This window comes from Triplophysa rosa, linkage group LG23, assembly GCF_024868665.1.
Source record: "Triplophysa rosa linkage group LG23, Trosa_1v2, whole genome shotgun sequence".
Taxonomy (NCBI): Eukaryota; Metazoa; Chordata; class Actinopteri; order Cypriniformes; family Nemacheilidae; genus Triplophysa; species Triplophysa rosa.
In genome coordinates this window covers 10,617,489-10,636,490 of record NC_079912.1, presented here as the reverse complement: position 1 = coordinate 10,636,490, position 19,002 = coordinate 10,617,489, and the positions used below count along the sequence as shown (strand labels likewise).

The window sequence follows — 19,002 nt, the reverse complement described above, 5'->3', positions numbered from 1 at the left end:
GTTGTTTTTATTCTAGTGTTTGTGGATTCCTCCTGTCTCACACACTTAATGCCTGAACTGGATTTGCTTCAGAAGTCTAGTGCCTATATGGGCCTGTAAGTGATTTACACTGGTCATGGTTAAACCTCCCACCAGCCATCTACGGAGACTGGGGTTAAACCACGGTTTGAAAGCCAAGGGATTACACAATTGGATCCCCCTTTTGTCACAGAGGGAGGGGGATTATGAGGTGGGGGAGGACTGATTTTAAATTCCTGTTCGTGGCTAGACATCTAACGCTTATCTGCTTTACTTTTTGCCATTGTACTCCCTCACTGAGTGGTTCATCTCCTCCAGACCCAGCTCTGAAACTATGGGTGAAGACGTTTGTGCTCTCTGTCTACAAGACTTAATATTGGGACCAGTTCGGTCTAATGAGAACAGCCCACCCCGCAGGGACCTCCATCTGATAGCAATGTTATTTTGCGTTTGTAATAAGAGGAAGGGTAGAGATTTGTGGAGGATGTGGTTAATACAGGCCATGGAAAATCCATGTATATCCGTAAATTATGAATAGGGATTGTGCTACAGCAGTTGTACCCAAAATCAGTGGAATAGACTATTGTTGTTTAAGACGTGCTCAACAGTGTTAAAAATGCTCATTTATGTATTAAATAAATATAAAAAAATAGAATAGATATAAAACGTATCGATGGAAATAAAAAAATATTGATTAAATGATAAAAGATATGTATGTTTAAAATATATTTTTTTATTATATTATAATTTTATTATATTATAAAATCTAAGTTTTTAATAACTTTTATATTATATAAAAATATACATTTATAATACATAACATGTTTGTTTTATTTATGTTTATACTTTATGGAATGTTTCAGATAAAAACAATTATTTGATGTTATATATGTTTATTTCATTTGTAATGAAAATCTATATTTATTATTTATAAATATTGCTTTTTATATAATCTGTAAAGTTTTACAGCAGTTTTATATCAACCTGGTCGATTGCTGAAACTAAATCAAGCCTTTTAAAGTATTTTATAATCCGTTTCCTATTTCTTGTTATCCCTGATCTTCGTTCAAATGTGCTGACGAGCAGTCTTCCAATGCCAAGGCGATTCCATGTAAACCAGTCCTGACAGAAAACCTCCTCAGTCCAGTCCACAAACTGCTCTCTCTCTCTCTCTCTCTCTCTCTCTCTCTCTCTCTCTCTCTCTCTCCTCTCTCTCTCTCTCTCTTCTGTTGTCAGCACCTCAGTTTGCTCATTAAAATTCTGTAGTCGTATACAGTCTACGGCCCTCTGGTCAGTGACCGACGCTCAGCATTATTGCCTTTCTAGCGCAGATCCAGCAAGAGCAGCGTGGTTGCCTGGCATTCATGAAGAACAGTCTGATGCTTTACACTGTGCTCTTAACGGGGCCGTCCTGTGTGTTTGGGGATGGGACTGGACACAGAGCATTTTGGGCAGGAACTGCACACGCCCTCCGCTCCATGTGACAGTCTGAGCGCGAGCAGCAGTGTGCGCTTTGCGCTCTTGACTCGACCGGTTGACTCGGCGGCTTTGACGACTGAGAAAGAATTTCGGAGTCCCACAGGTAAAACACCTAATTCTTAAAACAATATTTTGTTTTCAATGTTCAACGCACCACTATTTGCGCTTGAAGTGGTACTATACAAAGGTGACAGAAGTCTTTTGAAATGGTTATGGACTGAAGCATTTTCACTCAGATCAGGTTCGTTATTTTGTTTAGCTTTAGCTTCTCTGCGTGCTTCCAATACATGGAGGACATTATCGTCTTAAGCTGCTTAATTGCTCATTGTAGCAGTCACTTCCCCCCCCCCCCTCTCTCTCTCTCTCTCTCTCTCTCTCTCTCTCTCTCTCTCTCTCTGTCACACACACACACTTGGATCAGCCTTTATTTATTATGAGCAGCCGTTAAATGAGAGTTGGGGGCGTTTAACGGTATCGCCATCCGTGAAAGGTAACTGATTCTCTCCCTGTTTCATCTGTCAGGATTCTGAGGATATAAGGCAGATGAACATCATGCTATGCTACAGGGCTCTTTGATCGTTTCTCATCATATTATTATAAGGTAAGAGAGGCATCACATTTTCTCCCTTCTTTTCTTCTGAACATTTTTTCCTCGGGTCATTTTCAAACACTTAACTAATACAGTAGCTGAATCAAACTGATTCTTATTTTATCATAGAAATCTTGTACTTCATAGAGCATCAGACAGATTCGTCTGGTCGTCATCATCTGTTTTCAATGCATCCATGACATTATGGATTATTTTATCATTCTTAGTTATTTTGACTTTAATTTATCTGGCATTTATAAGTGCATGTGGGTTACAAAACATTAGCATTCAGTCCTGAATAACAAGGTGGCTCTCCAAACGCTTGGAAAGGGACCTCTCCATAAAGATGCTCTATTTGTGAGTGCCGAACCTTCTTTTTTTGAACAGTTAATGTTGAGAAGTGGAGGGTCATTAAATGTTGGTCGCCAGGGTTCATTGTGAATGGAATGTTAGTCAAAGTCTTTAACTTTAACCCCCCCCCACACACTTAACGCATTGTTCTACAAGACAATTCCCCATGCACTGGTTTATCCAATGGGATAGGGAGGGAGCCGGGTCCTGGGTCAAGTGGCGAGACACTGACATATGTAGCTGACAACTTGTTCAGAAAAGGGTCACCTGGGATGGTGCTGTGAAGCATTGAGTGTTTACTGAAAAGTGGCAGAGGACATGTGATTCATTGAGGGCAAAGGCCGTCACCTTTACCATCCGTTTGTTAATAAAATGTGGGGCAGCATTCTTATCTCTGTTTTCTTCCCTCTAAACATTGCATTCTTTAAGAATTACCAAAGTGTCTGTGGAAAAACGACAGTCATGTTTGGTTTTGTGTAGTTTAATTGGGATCTTATGAGTTCCAGAAGTTAAAGTTGGTAGAATATTTAGAATTTTTCAAGCTGTTCAAATCAAGACATATTTAAATAATATATATTTTTTAAATAATATGATTATAATATTTACCATGCTGTTACGATATCAGATTTTCACTACACGGTTATCGTGGCCAAAATAATTCGTGATTTTGTCATAATATCTTTCCATAAAGTCTTTTTAAAGAACTAAATAATGCCATAAGTGAAATCTTTAATATGTTTATTTTGTGTTTTCTTAAGACAGAGGGGCAGTTTGTAACCATTGTGGCTTGGGTTCTGAATTATTTACATTTTCACGATGTGTGTATAGATTAAAGCAATAACATTAATCCTGCTTTTTAATATCACGCTTACTGTCAATTCCGATATATTGTGACACCCTAGTTTAAATAGTTACATATTTATACTAATTAATGTTTATTTGTAAAAGAACATAATTTTTGTCAAAATTTCAATCCTTTTTTCTGGTGTGATTATGGATGATTCTCTGTGATCCTCTTGAATCAGGGTCATTTCAGAGTGACAGTAACCAGATCAGGACAACAGTATCAATTGTCTTGCTCCGTCAACTCTTGCCCACACCAAACATCATTCATGTGTCAATAGAACACACATCGTCATGGCAACATGCCACTGGGCTTCCTGCCGTACAGAGTTACCAGAAACGGAAAACACACCATCCCAATTAAAAACAATACGCATCTGGAAAAATCCTCAGTGTTATTCAAGGTCAATCAACAGAAGCCCTTACAATCTTATCAGAGTATCCAGAAAGAAAAGACAATGTACACAACACTTTATCCCTTCCTCTCGCTCAACCAAATACAATCCCATATGCCCCAGGGGAGAGTGGTACAGCATGGTATGGAATGTGTCTCATGCCTCAATACTCTGTAGGGCTTAAGTACAGTGTGTGTCGCGAATTAACTCGGCACTCTTGAGCCGGGGCTGAAGTCAGACAGGAAAAACTTGAAGAATGAACAAGCACAAGGGAAGATAAACATCCAGCGTTGTCTTCCTGTAGGGTGACGTGTGCTTCTATGAGTGTAACACTGTATTAGTTGTTACATATTGTTATTGGTTGAATTTACATGATATTATTGCGTTTTTGGGGGGGTGAACCAAAAAAGTTTTGCTGGTTAAGTGATTTACGCTATAGTTTAGTTAGCAGGGTGAAACCGATAACGGGAATCTATTTCTGACCTTCAGTAAATGCTGAGGTTTATAAAGGGCTTCTTGATATGCTTGTCTGATAGTGCATTTCCTCCCATTTCCTGTAAGACACTGATGATTATATCAGCCTGAGCTCTTTCCCTTAGGAGATATGTTTGGCTTTGGTCAGTCGAGCTGAACATCAACAATTATGATTAAATCTACAAACAGAAGGAGATGGATGTTTAAAAATGGAAAAATCTGTCATCATTTACTCACCCTAATGTCTTTCAAATCGTTGTTTATTAATAATAAAAATATTATTTAAATGTACAAACTGTTCATTTGCATATAATGACATAGAAAGGTGACCACGATTCAACATGAGGAGTGGTTGAGTAAAGTGTGGCCTTAATAATATTTTTGAGTGAATTAGCCCTTTAAACTCTCATGTCATTCCAATCCTGTATGACTTTCTTTTCTTGTGCAGAACAAAAAAGAAGATATTTTGAAGAATGTTGGTAACCAAACAACGTTATACCCCATCGACATCCATTGTATGGACACAAAACCGCTGAGACATTTCTCAAAATATCTTCTTTTGTGTTATACAGAACAAAGAGTCATATTCAGGGTTTAAACGACATGCGAATGAATAAATTATGACAGAATTGTTATTTTTAGGTGAACTATCAATTCATTCTGAGTAACATTGTATCTAACTGTTTTGCTACTCTTGTATCTCAGCTGATTTGAATACTCCTAAAATATTGAACGGACTGTTTAACATGCATAAAATAGCGACTGCCTACTTAAATTTCTTGATGCACTGACATAGCAGGTGTCTTAAATTACCCAGAGGGCAACACTAGTGACAGGAGGTCTTCCCATGTCACCGCTGGCAGGAAGGGCAGCGGGGGAGACAGACATACACAGCAACAGACAGTCAGCCATTATGGCGATTAGTGAATGAAGAATGGATGAGGAAGATAAGAGGGAAAGCGGGTGGAGGAGAGGGCTGATGGAGCGTAAAGTGTGTGTAGGGGGAATTCCTAGAATTCCATGACTGCCGCTACCTCGCGTCAATCTCTTTCCTGATCCTGATTGGCCACATATCCAAACAATTTTTTTGAAACACATTTTCATACTTACAAATGTACCAAGATACTATAGGAATTGGTCTAGGTTTCTAAACTTTACTGTTTTTCTTTAGAGTAGTGAAGGTTGTGTTTGTCGTTTTAGGAAAGGGTTTTATTATTTGATGGCTTCTGGCTGTCAGAGTGACTTGCTTGGCTTGCTTCTGATCAAAGCACCTGAGATTCACTCAGCATTTCTTGTTCCAAACCAAACCGTCACTTCAAACAAGGATTTAATAATGTAATAATGCAGGGAAGTGTCTGTTCATTTACCATGCAACAAGATATAAAAGATAGCCACTCTGAATGCTTGTAAATTTAATATAATATAATTACGTATATTTTTATGTAAAGAGGGCCAATAAACGATTTTCGTAGACTGATCTTGAATTGTAAACATATCATGAGGAACGATGTTGACTAAATTGCTTGTATCTCGGAACATGATCTGTTTTTAATGACCTGTGGGTAATCGTGAGATTTGTTCAGTCTAGTGTAGTTGACAAAATCTGTCCTGAAGGTTTTCTTAAGTCTCGATCCCGGGATTGGCTGCATCCGAATATCTTGCTTCCTTCATTACCTAATTTAATTTTACAAAATCCCAGTTTTTGTGCCGGCTTCGTGTGCTTTAAAAAGAGAGCTCGGATCACTCGCGAAGCCTTCTTTAAAGATTTTCCTCTATTATACTGTATTTCATGCAACAGACATTCTGTCAAAATCTCCTTCAGAGTGCGGAAAACATATTTTAAATTAAACATTAAACTCATATATCAGACCCGGAAAAATGGAAATGCAAAGTGCCTGTTAATAACAAGTAATAAAACAAGTAAAGAAAAATCAAATGGAGACGAATACACAACTCTGTACCCAGAATCCCCTTCAGTATTTTATTAATGTGGGCCAGAAGAACAACTCTAACAGGATTTAGTTTGACTGGATCGAGGGGTGAGGGAGATTCAGAGGTGGGGGGCATCTCTACCCCCTGTTGTTTCGAAGCCCACCCAGAGCTGTCATGTGATCGAGGGACAATGTTAGCAGGTGTCCGGCACCGATTAGACTTTTTACTAAGGCCAAACTCAGCAAGCTGCCCCAAAGCTGCAGGATTAAATGTGGACTTAATGGTTGACAGGTTATAACCCTTGCTAATAAGCAACCTTAAAAATGTTACTGAGTCATAACAGAAACAATGTCTTGTAGATGAAGGTATTTCAGCAAAATGTCATCGCCGTGGAGTTTCCATGGCAATGACAGCATGAAATGGGTTTTGCATATTTGCAATACTTGATAATTGTGAAGGCTTTTACTGTTTTAGCAATGAGATTGCAAACAGAAGATGTTTGCTCATTTCACTGTGCAACATTGCAATACAACTAATTGTGAAGATTAGTTGTAGTTGTTTTTAAATACACACATAGTGTTTTTCTTAGCGTTTTAACACTTTTTAAATGTGATATGCTTCACTTATAATACAATAACCATTTGTGACTTGCTTCATCATTTTGTGTTGCTTACATGTTTTGTGTGTGTGTGGTTTTACAGTGTGGCCTTATTTGTTACGTCTAAATCTTTGTGTAGTTTTGAAGATGTTGCCATTTTAGAACTAGGCCTCATTAATGCTTCAAACAGATCCTTTTGTGCTCTCAAGAGTTTGGTATTAAGAGCTTCATTTAAGTATAAACATTTAGCTCGGTCACTAACATAAGCCTATTAAACTACCTTCAAATTGGAAGGACGCATTAAGTACTTCAAGAAAAAACGAAGTTTGTGTTCTCTCTTTGAATTCTACGTCCTCCAAATAACAAGCTTAATTTCATGTATCTTTTATAATTCAGTCTTGTTAGAATTTAATGTCATATATGTAATAACTAATAGGTTGAATGTACCTGTGATTAAATGAATCTCATTAGCTGTCATCAGCTGAACAGCAGGGGTACGACTCTACCGAAACCCCCTGGTACTGTTAAGTAAAAAGGCTTACTTTCTGAAGTCTGTTACTGAAATTACTTTGATAGAATCTTGTTTGATCATATCAGAGTTTAAATAGTTGCAAAGATCAAGACGTTTGCGTAACGGCATAAATGACATGTTATTCTGGCCAGGAACATTTAAAAATGCAGACACGTCGAAAGGGTTTTTAATAAAAGAGACGCTCGCGTTTGCTAGATACTCGCTTAGTTTCATGTGTAATTAGAGTTAAGTGTTAATGCAGTGTCTTCTGAACGCGAGCGTCTCTTTTATCATAAACCCTTTCAACGCGTCTGCAGCAGGCACATATTTTGACACGATGCGTGATACACATAGGTTCACGTGAAGCGCTGAACACGTATTTTGAATTCCTGCTTCCCCTGAAGAGGAGGCACCGATCGCCACTGGTTCACGTAAATCTAACGTCAATATTAGTACAATAATATAGGGTTGTAAATGGTAAAATTTTACAATAAGTTTGTTGGTATTAGTAAATGCAATAGATAACAATAAGCAATATAGTTTTATAGTATTTATTAATCTTTGCTCATTTTAGTTAATGCCAATATAATTGTTTATGTTAGTTCACTGTGCATTACTTAATGTTAACAGTTAAAACTTTAGATTTTAAAATGTATTTGTAAATGCTGACATTGACATAAACTAACATTGATAAATGCTGTAGAAAAATTTTTCATTATAGTTTATATTACAGTAGCTATTGTATTAAAGGGATCATATGACACGGTTAAAACGAATATTAGCGTTTGTTTTAGATGTAATGCAATGTGTATACACGATTTAAGGTTAAAAAATGCTGTATTTTCCACATACCGTGCATGTTTGTATCTCCTCTTTGCCCCGCCTCTCTGAAACGTGCAGATTTTTTACAAAGCTCATCGCTCTGAAAAGCGAGGTGTGCTATGATTGGCCAGGTAACCAGTGTGCAGTCATTGGTCGAATACTGCAAGCGTGTGACGGAAATGTAACACCTCTTACCATATGTGGAACATCAGGTTCCAAAGCAATTGTACTGACAGGTACGCCCACCTTACTTGCGTATACATTTGAGCGGCTCTACTGACGTCGATTTGTGGGAGTGTGGTTACACGAGGCATTTCAGGCAGATCTACTAGATAGACTGCATCTTTTGTTCCGACACTTTATTTTTTGCAATTTTACGTGTATAATACATGCATGGGCAACTTATAACACACCAAAGACACTGAAAAACACGTATTCGCACCATATGACCCCTTTAACTAATGGTAACAAATATGACCTTACTGTAAAGATTTACCTACAAAATGAACAAAAAACAAACATAATAAACTGTAATTTTTACATTACATTATTACAGAGTCTGTTCAAGTGTAATAAATACAGATTGGTTCACAAACATATACATGTGAGAGAAAAAACTACATGTTTTCCTCATGGGTATCTATTGCACCAAATAATATGTTTCTCCAACAAAAACATTCAAAAATGTGAAGTCACTAACTTCTATACTTCTGCAAATCCCTGTTCTTAAGTATACTGTAGCTAATTTTAGCAGTATCTTGTACAAATTACTTTGATTCCGCTGCTACAAATCCTGCATGACCCGACTCGTGAATTAAACCAGCCAATCAGATTGGAGCCTGTGATTTCAGCGCTGTTTTCAGTGACAGTGAATAGACGGAGGGCGTCTGTGGGTGTCTGAGGCTGACAATAGTGGTAAATCTAGCTGTTTTGTAGCAGAGGCTGTAAAACCTAGTGAAGGTTTTGAATTGATGTCCGCTGTGTTCTTGAACATCTTGATCTCGTTTGGTTTGTGGAACAGAAAAGAAGAAAACATGCAAGAGGAAAAAACACTGAATATTTTTAGTAAGCAGGTGCATATCAATAATGAATGAAACATTTACAGCCTGTTGGAGCAGAGGGCACGGGATAGATACGGTGAGGTTTAGGTGTCAGGACACCAGGTTCAAATTACAGGTCATGTCAGGTCAACTCAACTCTCAGGTCTGCTTTCAAACCAGCGTCCTGTTGTTTATTTTCTCCGTTCTGCCTCAGACTTCACTGTTTATGCTTCCTCTCTTTACGTCTTTGATGTTCTTCACTTTGTAATTGTTGCTCGATTGTGATTTATTAGTTGTGTAGTCTTCATAACTAACCATTAGTTCAACCAGTGTTTTTCTTTTGAAATGATGTATTATGGCACTGCTATCATTCTTGGCTTTATTGAGCAATAGCTTGGGTTTGTATTTTTCCACATTTGTAAGGAGCTTTGGATTAAAGTATGTGATAAATGACTGTAAGCGCTATATAGGACAGATAGATAAAGGATCACAAAGGTAGCCGGATAGTGAAGTATACAAGAAATGCACAGTACAAATGACATACTATATATATAAAGAATCTGTATCTGTAGCTCTGGTTTTTGTTTCAGGGTTCAGGGTTTGTCTCAGGATTTAGTTTTTGGATTTGTTATTGTAAGATTTACTTTTCCTTTTTTATTCAGTATTGTCACACATTCGCATAAATGTGTGATTTAACCAGTAACTGACTACTTGTTTGAGATAAAAGTATTGTGTTTCATTATAGTGCACAGTCTTTTCAACCTGATCTTGGGGAATTCGTAACTATTTTACGATGTGGCTTATTCATATGAATTCATACGTTGTGAATCGTTACTAGAAATAAAACGCAAAAAAAAGCAATAATGAAGTCACTGTCACGAATGCAAATCGTACTAAAATGTACGAAATACGAATGTTATCGTATGAATGAATATCAATTAGCCAAAATTAGCCACATCGTAAAATAGTTATGTTTTTACCATTAGATTGTGTTGTTTTTTTCAGCTTGTTCACTGTCACATGATTTATAAGTGAAAATAACTGATACTAACAGTATAAACTCTCATTACTCATTTCTAAGGTATGCCAAAAGCACACGGTGCTGTGTTTTATTTCTTAGATCTAAAATGAGAAGGTTTACTTGCTAACTCTATCTTGTGAGCATGATCACAATATAATATAACATATCATTATTTTACCTTGATTGATTGTCCTTGCTAAGGAGTCCAATAGATTTACAGTAAAGGAGGTATTCAAGTCATGCATTTACATTAATGCATTTGGCAGATGCTTTTACCCAAAGTAACTCACAGTGCATCACACTTTATCATTTTATGGGCATTAACGTTGGAAATTGAACATGACCTTGGTGTTGCTAATGCATATCTAGGAATTAAAATATCATAGAGACTTGGGGTTGGGCTCTTTTGGCTTGTGATAAGCAACCAGGCAAAACCCCCTGGTGACTGTATAGCCACGCAGTAAAATTTACTCAAAACACATTAGTTACTGCATAGCACTATCCTGCCAACTACCCACAACACTGTAATATTGTGGTTGTGAAATCTGTGATGGCACTGCTCACATTTTCTAATGTTAATATAAATGTAATTATTAATAATTTACATTTAGCTGGTGGTTTTGTCTAACAACACCCCCTAATAATGGGCCAGTCCCATAAGAGCTGTACATACGGTTATAAATGCTCCATGGCACAAAGCTCATGAATGGTGCCGTGGGGGATAGAAGTGTATAACCCTGTGGTTACCGGTCATACTGTAAACTGTCTATGGTTACCGCATTTTATCATCTCTAACATAGTTTTTTTTCATACGCATGTTTTTCTTCCTTCTTTAAATCAATCTGTTTTTTGTGAACATGCAGGTGCATGATTATACTGTATGTGCGGATACAGTAAACCTGGCTGGTAATGTGATATGACATTAATATTGAATAAGATCGAGAGGAACATCAGGCTGGCAAATGATGTTCCATATGCAGGACTGCTGACTATAATAAATAACACCTCCACTGTGGGGATATAAAACGCGGACACTGTGCGAGATAAAGGTACATAGCAATTTAGTCTGTAATAACCAAATCACCATGGATACGGTGAAACATTTTTTAAAATATTTTTAAAGGCCTGCAGTGACTACAATGAACACAGCTTCTTTCCTCCAGTGGAGATTTTATGTACCATATAGTAATGCATCAATATCTAAAGTTAACGGAGGACTACTGCAGTCACATCATAAAGTGCCTGTCACCTTTAATGACTGCTTACAGTGCTTGGCTTGATATATCAATAATACCTGAGAACAGATCGTTTTCAGCAGTGCCGATCCTAGACGTCTGGGGGCCCTATACAAACCTTTGTGAGGGGCCCTTGTCATAATAGCTAAAATTAGATATGCATAACTGTAAACTATAAGAAATAAAAAATAAATCAATTAACACTCTTAAATGAATTGAAACTGAAAGACAAAAAAATATTAAACTGACAGTAAGAACAATTAAGTATAAAATTAAATTCACATTTTGATTCACATAAAACACAATAAATATAGTTTACTCGAGAAAGTGAAGCATACGAAAACACATCAATAATTCTCTAAATGTGATGACTCAAAAATTACATATTATCTTGGGCAAAGGAAAACAGTGGATTGCAGTGGTGTGCATTATAGCTGAGACTCACATGAACATTGTACAGCTGGTTTTGTGACTGTAAGTCATTCCCTGTAAATGCTACTGAAGTTAGAAAATTAATGTGATATGTAACTTTTGAGATGGTCCCTAAATTCACGATTATCGAACGTCCACAGTCAAACCAACTATATGCCAGTGGACAAATGCTTAATTTGTAAATCTGTACTTGCATAATTTGGCAAAACTGGTACAAAAACACATGCCTTCTTTTTCTTTTGCTTCACGTTGTTGCCATTTTTTCCGCTACAGACGGATTGCTTCGTTTTGAAGCCATGGCCATATGTAAAGTCGCATCATCATCACATTATGCGCATGTCATCACCTGTGCGCACTGCATGATGTCCGAGAATGTCACAGTAATTAAATAAATTAATAATTACAAAGGAAATTTCCAAATGATTCCTGTAAAGTTTGTAACAGAACACTCCGAAGGAAGAAAGTTGAATCCATGTCTTGTTTACGTTATAGTTAATTCGGTACTCAAGGGGGCCCCCTGGTGGTGCAGGGGCCCTACGCAACTTGCATAGTTTGTGTATAGGAAGGATCAGTTTTCAGGCAAAAATAGAAATGTGGAGGGTGCCTAAGAGATAACACAGCATTCCTCTCAGGTCGATTCAGATACACACACCTCAGACGCTTTTCACAACCTTAACACAAGTGTGCTGCTAATTATTTCTCTGAGTCTTGGGCTTCAAAAATGAACACCTTGTGTTCTCACCACATAAATTATAAATATGAGTTAAGGCTACATTTTTGTTTCCTCAGTTCCCACCGGATCACACATTTCAAGATATGGCGCTTTGGAGCTCAGCCTGTGCTAATAAACCCCTCAGCTGTTCTGAATGGTGACTCCCTCTCCGCAATTACGCCAAAACGAAAAACGATGACTTAGTATTTCTCTTGTTTCGTAAAGAGCCATAAAACAGCCTGAAGCATTTGCAGAATTTGCATTGTCAGTGCCAAAACAGACACTGCAGATAAGTGGCTTTCAATACTGCATGCGGCTGAATCTATGTTTATTTGAAGATTTGAAATTGAGTCGTTTAATCCTAATGCGTCAATGTTGCTCAGAAGAACCTTTAAAAAGTTAGCATTTATTCCTGTGCTTTATTTTTGTCTGTTTCTTTCAATCTCTTCAATCATTTGTCTCATCTCTGATGAATGCTGAATTCAATTTACTGGTGCTCATTAACTTTAATAAAGCAGTGGTTCTCACACACTAATATTAAACACAGACTATATTAAACAGTGCACTTAAAATGATGATGAATATTGTTTTTCTTTATTAAAACCTTGCAATATTCTGAACAGGAAGCAGAACATACAATTAAATGCAGTTACAAAATATCAGTCAGTATAATAAAAATAAAATATGAGGAAAGAATGATAGAAAAACACTGCATAAACATTGTAAAATGTTTAGTGGTGTTAGTTGCCATGAGCATGAAAGCATACAAATTCAAAAGACCTTTAGACAAGCCTACTGCTTTCCAAGCATTTTATAATCACCATTAACTAGAGATACAACGATATATGGGCCAATAATCCGTATCAGTCGATGAAAGCAATTTTTACACTATCGGCTGATAGTTTAAACAGGGCTCGACATTAACGCTTGTCCGCTTGTCCGGGACAAGTGAATGTTTTGTATGGGCAAGTGAGAGAGAATTTTACTTGCCCGACCGGACAAGTAACTTGAAAAAAAACCCAGTGCGACATATATGTAGAATAATAAGAATATGTATATTAGACAGCTCAGAGCTGGATGTTTGTCGTGGTTGTGCTTGTTTGTGTGTGACAATAATCAATGGCGCACCGCACTGAGTCCGTGCGGACGTGGAATCCTGTTATTTAAATGTAATCTGCTGTTCTGCGTGTCTGAGTGAATTATGTGCACAGTTTAACATACAACACGAGTGATAGTCGAGGATTTATCTGCGTCTGCACTGTATGAGGATATGAACACATGAACTTCATCTCCAGAGTTGCTCTGAGTTTATTTTACGATCGTTTTACTGTTTGAGTGAAGCTATCGTCAAACAAGCATCTTCCCAAAGACCCGTCAAAATAAAAGTCCCCTTAAATTGAACACTCAGACAAAAAATACTGTAGTGTACTATTGAAAATTGAAGTGCCCTTGTAGTAAATTGATAAACACTGTATACTATTCTAAAGTTAAAAACAATATAGTAAGAATTTTACTGCAGTTTACTATAGTAAATACTATAGTATACTACAGTAATTTATGTGGACAAATATACCACTATTGTATAGTAAAAAAGAAAAAAAAACAGAACTTAGAAATATGAAAACAAATTTAGGTAATCTAAAAATGATATGGCCCTAATTTATCCATCTGTATGTAACAATGTCTTTTGTCAGTTATCTGCCTATTCATAATGAACTACACTTGCACAATTCTGCCTGTGCTACCAAACTTTAAACCTCTCTAGCACCAGTGCTATGTGCAAAAAAAGTTAACTTACAGCCTTAACACTAATAATAATTACTGCTTGCCATTGTTTTATAGCAGTCACGGAGAGTAGGCCTATAACCAAATTCAGGCGGCCAAAGCAGACACTAGTTAAAATGCTTAGAAGCAAACTTGACCAATCTAAATCCGAAACAATTATATTGATTATATTATATTATAATTCAAATGAAATATCATTTTTTTAATCTTTGGACAAGTAATTTTTGTACTCGGACAAGTGAATGACAAATTAACTTGTCCGAAGAACAACCACATGACAATGCTTAATGTCAAGCCCTGGTTTAAAAACAGCCAATGATCAGGGCAGATATTTCCTGTCAATCAAAATAGGACAGGAAAATTCAATGATTTTGTGCTCTTTATATAGAAAATGTTAAGAAACATCACCAGTGTAATGTTCAATATTAATAGTCAATATGTGAATTAATAAAACTCAGAAAGTTAAGAAATATTAATTTATTCAGTATCGGATCGGCATGTATCACTCTGAATAATCTGTATCGTGGAAAAAATTAGTATTGGTGCATCTCTACTATTAATTTATTATTATTACATTAATTTTATTGTTTTATTTTCTTGCTTCTTCTTTTTTGACAACAGAACAATTAAAGAATGTTAATACTAATCTTTCATACAAGTGAATGGGACTGAGGTCTACCTAAGACATAAGCTATCTGCGAATGAGTTAATAATGACAGAATAGTCATTTTTTAAGTAAGCTATTCTTTAAGTAACAGTAAATGAAAGACATATGCAGAGAAGCACAGAATTTGAATGCGATGTTAAATATTAGTCATGAAACGCAGGGAGAAAGAGAGTGAGGTGCCTACAAATTTGGTAGGAGTCTGGAGTGAGGACAGGCTCTCTCCAGGGTAACGCTTTTGACATTTAACTAGTCCAGCCATAAACAGTACAGAGCAAAGCTTTTGACATTCATTCTGTCTGGCAGAGTTTTTCACAGTCTGATTTTGTTCTGCTCACTCCGCTCTGCTGCAATCTGTCATATGGGACAACACATTATGTTGCATATAACTCTGTCCTCATCTTAGTAATAGGCAGTAAATAAGACCAGAATGTCCCAGGCAGAAGTCATAAGTGTAAATTTGCTTGAGTGAAAAGTATGCTAATTACTGAAGTTGTGGAGAGTTGGATGGCTGTTTTGGAGGGTAACACTCAATCCCTTGAAACTCCATTACTGCACTACATTACTTCTCCATTAAAGAAGAGTTTTACTATAGGAAACATGTAAATTCTGGTCATTACATAGATTTCTATCTTATAGTTCCCTTTTCAAGATACCTATGAATATCCTTTTTGCATTAAATATTCTTATATCTGTTATTTATATTTTTTATATCTGTTATTATGGTGTCAGATTTATATCATAAGGACTTGAATTTGTAAAAGCTACCTAATTTATTACCTCAAATTTTATTGTCCTTAATTTTAATTAGTAGTAACCACCTCAACACATACATACATAAATACACTGCAGTTACGATACTGACTAAAAATGCTTGCTTATTCTTTACAAGAATACCGATCATCTTACTGAAATCAGACATTTCATTTTCAACAGCAAAGCAAACATTATTCAGGTATTCAGTTCCATAGTTTTCAACCCAAGATATAGTAGAAAAAGATGACGAAGTTTTAGTTAAAACTTAATTACCTTCCAGACTGCAATCTGAGATTTCATTAACAGGTCCAAAGTGAAATCTTTTCAAATAAAAACTCAAACAATAATCTATACCCTGTTAATACAGTAAAGAATACAATGTTCAGTGAGTATTACACAAGGCCTAAATAGCATTTAGGCCAAGAAGAATTAAGAACAGGGTCATTGCATGATCATGAGGATGACAAGTTCTTCCATTGCACTAAATATTCTGAAATAAGGTTGAACCTCAGTTTTGCATTCTTACTTTAGTTTTCTTGACCCCTTGGTCTTCAATTCCATGCACGGTTGTTTGAATAAATGTGTAGAAATTGAACAAGGCCTCGCCATAAGACACAACAAAGATAAAGAGTGCCTTAAAGAGTTTGTCCAAGGCTGCAGCAGGAGCCTGGATCATGCAGGGGACTCTTTCTGGTCCAGGATGATATAGAACTTCCGGATGCTACATTTCCCCAACGTAGAGAAGGAAGGTCTGGGTCAATCCAACTCGCTCAATGAGCATATTAATGCTCATCCCCACCTGTGTGTACATAGCAAAACATTTAAAAGAGTGTTTTTATTCAGATATTCCAGGTGTCATTTAACACAAAGGTTTCCCTTCCTTAAATGTAGGTGGGGCACATGTACAAGCCTTAAAGATTGGTAACATTTTACAATGAGTTTCAATATTCAGACAATTCCATCCCCAAAGACGGACTACCTGTCACATAAATGCTAAATTTACAATACTTGGTATTTAATGCTAAACTTACATCACACGACAGCAGTTTGAAGTTATGGCTGCACTCAGTGACTTTGATTGGAGGTAGCTGGGTGGGTGTTGTAGGGAGTGGGGGGGGGCTTGTTGGTTGTGGTTCGGGGCGTTTCATTTGTTGGGACTGTGTGGATCTGGTCTGGTTGGTCTTGTTTTGTGGTCGATGTCGGACAACAGAGGAATAAAGTTAATTATGCCATTACTACTTTTCCCTGGTTGTCCCTCTGTTGTCTGTTGTTGATCACGGAATGGGACCGGGTTGGACCTGAACGGTTTCGGCGGGTGGGGCTTCCTGGGTCGCGGCTCGTGGGCTCTCCCTGTTCTTCGTGGACGTTGCTCGGTGGCTTTGGTCGGGGTCACTGAGTGCAGCTATGACACGTCAGAGGAGATCTGGCCCTCCCGGCTGAGCCTGGTTTCTCCCGAGGTTTTTTTCTCTCCATTATTCATCATTGGAGTTTGGGTTCCTCGCCACAGCAGAGCAGTGCAGTGTTGGCTTGCTCACCGGGAGACTGCATTTATTTATTTATTTATTCATTTATTTATTAGATATTATTTATTATAATGATCTTGCTTGGTCTATAAACACCATGCACTGTGCTGTGTTTTACCTTTCTGTGTTTTTCTTATTTGCTCCTGTAAAGCTGCTTTGGAACAATGCACATTGTGAAAAGCGCTATATAAATAAAATTGAATTGAATTGAATTGAGTTGAATATATATTTGAAAACAATTACATATTTGTTATTTGTCATGTGTTAATCTTAATACAAGTTTTTGAATTGAATTGAATTGAGTTGAATATATATTTGAAAACAATTACATATTTGTTATTTGTCATGTGTTAATCTTAATACAAGTTTCTAAAATTACAAAGTGCATTCTTCCTTCATTGTTAATTAACCAATGTTAATTTACACAATATTAGAATGTGTTACTATATTTCTGTTAAAATCGACGTATCAAAAATCTTTGCATTGACGCATCTTGTTAATATTAATATCTTTGGTATTGGTCATAAAAGGCAAAAACGATCAAATGTACACTTCAGAATTTTTAAACGACTCATTTTTAGTAACTTTCATGTTAAACTGTTGTTTTGAGCTCAGTGTTATGCCAGTACCTTGTCATTTCTGGATACGAGTAATAATACCGAAATGTCTGAAAATATTTTTTAGTTTTTTTTGTGAGAACCGTCGATGGGGAATTTTTTTATGTGATTTTTGTATTCAGCATGTTAAACTTCATAAAGAAACAGTAAAAATTAAAGCGAAACACAAATTAAAAAATGTTATACAGTATAATATTGAACAAATTGGATAGACCTTGATCACCATATTAGAGTGCAATACTGCAATACTTCATATAGGGCTATTTCAATCCAAATATATATATTTATTTTTACAATCTATAATCAAAAGGTTTCTTTGCTGTTGTCAACAGAAGTAAAATCTTTTATGAGGCTAGTTTGTTGATTTACCATGACACTGCATTATTGATGCCTGTTGTTGCTTTAGCGCACAGTGAACTGTCAATATCTTTTGGTTTGTTTAGTTACAGGTAGTTTAACTCTATGACATTATCACACACCAAAAACCATTTACGGAAGTCATGCCACTCGGTGGCCATGTTTGCAACGCCTCCAGGCAGCTATTTACGTCAAAGTAAGACAACAGGCAGGTATTTCTAAAATTGCTGGCAGAAATCAGAATGAAATAGCATATTAGCAATAAATAATTAAACCTGACATGAGCTGTACCATAACATTGGTTTGCTAAGCTTAAATTGTGCTAAAATCACATTTTTCGAGCGGCCATATTGAGTGTTGCATTCATCGCCATTCATTGTAATGGCAGTGGCGCATCTTGTTAATATCTATTTTCTTATTGACAAGACTCTCTGATGCTACGCTAGCTTAGCGCACCTTTGTTCTCCATCACTGTTTACCTATTCATTAATTTCAGCTGTGACTGATGAAACTGTCTCATCCGAGCCTTGCATCATGTGTGTAATTAAACATCTGTCTCCATCAAAGCCTGTATGCATGCATTCATGAAAACACACAAACATACTCTCCCTGACCCCATCTTAAATTTCTGCTTCTGAACACTCAGTGCCCAGACTGGCATTGGGTAATTAATGGGCCGACTGGTCGTCTTGATTGCTTCATTATTTGCGCTATAAGCATCTTGCCGAGGCATCAGATTGATGTCATGGATTTGACATTAATCTGTGCTGAAGCTGTTTAATAACAGCAGTCGAGACATTGGACACAAATCAAGACCCACATGGTCTTTAAAGTGTTGCTTTGTTTTA

At 36.7% G+C, this 19,002-nt stretch overlaps 1 protein-coding gene across 1 annotated transcript in view; it reads left to right on the top strand.

Annotated features, from left to right (window-relative positions):
- Positions 1-1,946: 1,946 nt before the first annotated feature.
- tmem108 (transmembrane protein 108) overlaps positions 1,947-19,002 on the top strand; it is a 55,455-nt gene continuing 38,399 nt past the window's right edge. The window contains exon 1 of the mRNA XM_057323235.1: positions 1,947-2,098. The gene's annotated coding sequence lies outside the window, so the exon portion shown is untranslated. The remainder of the gene's footprint in view (positions 2,099-19,002) is intronic.